Source organism: Electrophorus electricus, chromosome 12 (genome assembly GCF_013358815.1).
Source record: "Electrophorus electricus isolate fEleEle1 chromosome 12, fEleEle1.pri, whole genome shotgun sequence".
NCBI classification, from domain to species: Eukaryota; Metazoa; Chordata; class Actinopteri; order Gymnotiformes; family Gymnotidae; genus Electrophorus; species Electrophorus electricus.
The window spans coordinates 7,799,036-7,803,748 of NC_049546.1; positions in this window are offsets into that span (position 1 = coordinate 7,799,036).

Sequence of the window (4,713 nt, forward strand, 5' to 3'; positions counted from 1 at the left end):
ATGACATTTAAAAAAGTCAGTTATTATGGATCAGCATTTTCATAAGTAAAACGCTAAAGGGCAGAGTAGGATAAATTAGTCAACATATTAACAGCCTTGAGTCTGATGGGGATCAGTCTTCTTCTTAATGTGGAAGATATTTAAAATGGATGTCCTATAAAACAACACAGAAGTCAGAAATTAGGGTTATGGCAATTTTCCTTTTACTGCATTACTGCGACCATTTACTTTTTATATTTAGACTGATAAGCTCTTAATGGTGCAATCAAGGTATAATAATAATAATAAAAAAAAGACTCTTTACTAGGCTAATGTCACACCCCAGTCAGTACCCAGACAGTCGTCACAAACCACATCCACCAATCACAGCACACATTGACTTCCCCAGTCCCAATCATCCACTTACTGAATAATCACCTACACCTGTCCCACATTTACCTCACGCTATTTAATCACCACAGGTGGCCATGTTCCATGCTGATGGCCCCTAGCTGCCAGATAGAGAGTTTGTGAAGCCTGTTGTGCAGCTGGCTTGGGGTTTTTTTTTTTGTTTGTTTTGTTTTTTTTTTTTTTTGGGTCTCTGTTTGTTCTTGGTAATTAAAGTGCTTTTTCAATTCCTCACTTGACTTGCTCCTGTTTCACAGCTAATCAAGCCCTTTATTAAACTCAGTGACTTGCCCGAGTTATTGATTACGTCCCAAGCTAAAGAGAATCCCTGCTGCTTTCAACTAACATTCTAACGTATTAATCACAGCATGTTGTCTTTAATGCCCAAATAAAAGTTTGATTATACTCCCTTTACATGTGAGCAGTGACTCAAACAAATCTTGCCATCCTCAAACTAATTTTTATGAAGAACAGTAAAATTAGACCTATGATGACCCTATCTGTGATACATATTGCTCTAAATGTATGTACATCATGGATTTGCTGTTTGTGGTATTTGGTAATTATCCAACACATGCATATTACTTGCTTAAGTCTCCTCCTTGGTGATATGTAGATGTCCTCAGTGACCCTCTCCAGGCAGGGCTAGTTGACTGCTCTCTCGCTCTCTCTCTCTCTCTCTCCCTGCCCCGTGTCCTTCACTCACTTACCTCCTGCATGGTGCAGGGTTGGAGCTCTGCTAAACAGGCCCTCTTTGACTCCCATCTCACATCTCTCTTGCTCACCAGGTTACTGACACAGCCTTTCCCTGTCCACCACAGGTTAAAGTGGCCTTTTTGTAGGGTTCCTTTCAAATGAATAGGCTTATTATGAAGTTCAGGTAGAAGAAGAACCCTATTAGTATGCATGGTCCCTGGGGCTAATTCTTGACAGGTTAGGGAAATTTATTTTTAAGTCATGCATGGTAATATAAAGAATCACTCATTTATGCTGTTTGTCACAATCATGCTACACAGATAGCTCTCGGAAATGACATTTTAGCATTTGGAGAACTCTTTTTTCCAGAATATTATATATATATATATAAGAGCTATTAAAAATGTGAAAGCACCTGTGGTTCCCCTGGTAATCAGAGAACTAGGGGTTATAACCCTGAAACTGGGAGAATGGGTACAGACTCCTAGAACAACATTCGAGATCTCGGACTACAAGAATGCAGTCCTGAAAACATTTTATATATATATATATATATATATATACACACACACACACACACACACACACACACACACAGTATACACACCTCAGTATTTCAAGTTTGGTTTATTTGTCACATACATAGTCATAACTCAGTGAAATGATTGGACTTTTTTTGCTGTTGCTAGTGGGATCTTTTGGAACCACTCCTCCATCTTAGGGGTCATAACCCCACTGTGCCCCTATCACTCCTTGGATAACCTTGGTGTTAGAATTTCTTCTTTCAGACCCTGGTATTTTTCCAACTTCTCATATTCCTTAAACAACATCTATATAGATATAGAAAAATGGTCTAATAACTATATATTTGTTCAGTAACAGACATAATAGATAGGGGGCAATGGTTAAGGTACTTGACTATTAATCAGAAGATTGCCAGTTCAGGTCCCACCACCAGGTTGCCACTGTTGGGCCCCTGAGCAAGACCCTAAACCCTCAAGTTGTGTTCATTCAGAATTAAGTTGCTTTGGATAAAAGTGTCAGTTAAATGCCATAAATGTGAATACTTTGGTAACAAGACTTATGCTGATGCAAGCACAAGCGCACTTAAGATGTATACTCATGCTTTTTTCATCAAAATAGCTTCCTGTTATAATCAAAGGCCATCTCTTCTAGGTCAACCATGTTAAGCATAGATCAACATCTCAGACCTCTGCTGCAGCCAGAGAAAATAAAAGACCAGAGCTGCTACTGTTGTCTAGGCAAGGTTACATAATCATATAGACAGACAGAGAGAGAGAGAGAGAGAGAGAGAGAGAGAGAGAGAGAGAGAGAGAGAGAGAGAGAGAGAGAGAGAGAGAGAGAGAGAATACGGTACAGTTCTGCTGCTGCAGACAGCATGAATGACTGGGTAATATAATAATTAAGCACATAATTAAAGTGCTTCAAAGAAACAAACAACAGGCCATTCAGCTTTGAAAGCTTTTACCAATTTTGCTGTCATGTCCCAGCTTGTACTGTGTAACATTACATCCGTAAATAAAGCATCTCCACTGATTAATATTAGCAGCCTCAAAAGTGCCATTGTATACAAACACACTAATAATAAAATAACAGAATACAACTATACGAAATAAGAAAATAAGGACGTGTTTTATCATTCGCATAATCTGCGTTGATTGTTTATGGTTGTCTGAAATAGACGAGCTACCTGGATCGCCAGTGCTGTAGGTGGCAGTCATTTGTCTATAGTCTCCGTAACTCAGACGAAAGAAGTAGCATGGCAATGTTTTTTTTTTTCTCACTTTATATTGTTAATGGAAAGGGAAGTTACCACTGTGATCAAACAAGCCCTTTCTCCAAAAGTGAGTATCCTGTCGTCACGGTAACTTTTTTTGTTGTTCTTGTTGTTGTTCTCCGTTACTCGCTACTATGCTGTTGTTTATGATGCAGACATTGTGGAAGATGAACACAATTTAATATATTTCTTCTGAGACTAAGGGGAGCCAACTGGGTTGAGAGGCGGGGCGGGGTTTACTAACGTTACTTCTTGTTTTAAAGTCCTAGCTGTCAAGCTTTTGGCACTGCCCCGTGAACATAAAGTTGTGAATAACGTTTTTATTAATTAGTCGGTGGATAACTAAACTTTGTGAATGTTTGTTTGTTTTTTTCTTTTCATTTTGGGGCAATAGAATATTCAAATAAACTAATTTCATTTTCTTATTGCAGCAACAGTTTCAACTTCCTGTCTGTTACGCGCAGGCAGAAAGCGTCCTTGAAGGATATTTCTGTATGTGACTTAGTGTTATAACGCACTGCCTTTGTCTATATAAATAGCATCCTTGGTGAGAACTACAGATTGAAAGCCAGACATATCAAATAATGTACGTCCCCACCTGATTATCATTCCTATGAAAAGACGCCTGGAATCGAAACTATTCCATTATTCTCCAAGAGCATTACGCATCCGGGTCGTTTGAGGTAATGTAAAAATGTACCCGCCACCCGACCGAACCCGCTCCTCTCTCCCCACCTATAAGATTCATTCCAGCGTTGCCTGCATATGCATTCGGCAGCCTACCCAGTCGTTTGCTTTGGGTCATTTCAAGGATGAGTTTCACTATATCAGTGCAAGATGTCTGACTTTCTTGCACTACTAGTACCTGTGAGAGAATTCAGTAGGCCTGAGAACTGCATTTGTGGTAGACAGATTATTTTGGGGTGATTCACTTGGTTATGGGTGTATGACCTTTTCTCTTGCACATATGTCAAACGTGGTTAAACACCTGGTTAATTATATATAGCCATCTGGTCAGCAGCCTAATTGTGTATATAGTCAGTGAAATGTTTCATCACTCCTTTTTATGTCATTGTCTTGCCCCTGGTTGTGTTATAGGGTGCAATGAGGGAAAAGACCACATCTCCCAGGAAATAATGAACTTTCTTTAAAAAAAGATTAGTTTTATGTGCACTCTCTGTCTAGCGGCCAACAAATTATTTTAAAATAATATAACATTTAAAAAATATCTTTTAGATTTGGTTTGTAGTTAGGGTGTGTGTTTTAATTAGGGAAGCTGAAACAGTCCCTCATTATAGGATGATTTAAAATACTGCAGATTTAAATATCTGTACACCTAATAAATCATGGATAATTTAAAATGAATAGACTGTTAATCATGAAACGTCATTAATAGTTGCACATATATCTTATACTTTAGAGTTGGTTGTTAGTAGTCTGACAGCATAAAATGAAACTGTCTATCCCCTGCATGAACTATGTTGCCTGCGGTTGCATGGTATTGTACAGAGGGAAAAGATGATGATCCCTTTAGGGGAAAATTTCGTCAATTTAAAAAAAGGAAACCTGCATTTTCTTCCTCCAGTAATGTCTGCCTCTTTTTTCAGTAATTTCTCTTTAACCCTGGAGGTACTTAATCCCATGTTACCATACATATTTTAATTATTAGTAACATGCTAAAAGAAATATCTGAAACAATAGTGGGGGGGGGGGAGTTGTGGCATGATTGTTCTGTTGTGTTGTAGTGATAGCTATTTATGACATCAAAGCAGTTCAAGGACTGGCTGTCTTTTAAATCCCAGCAGTGGTATTTAGCAATGGTTATCTGGAAG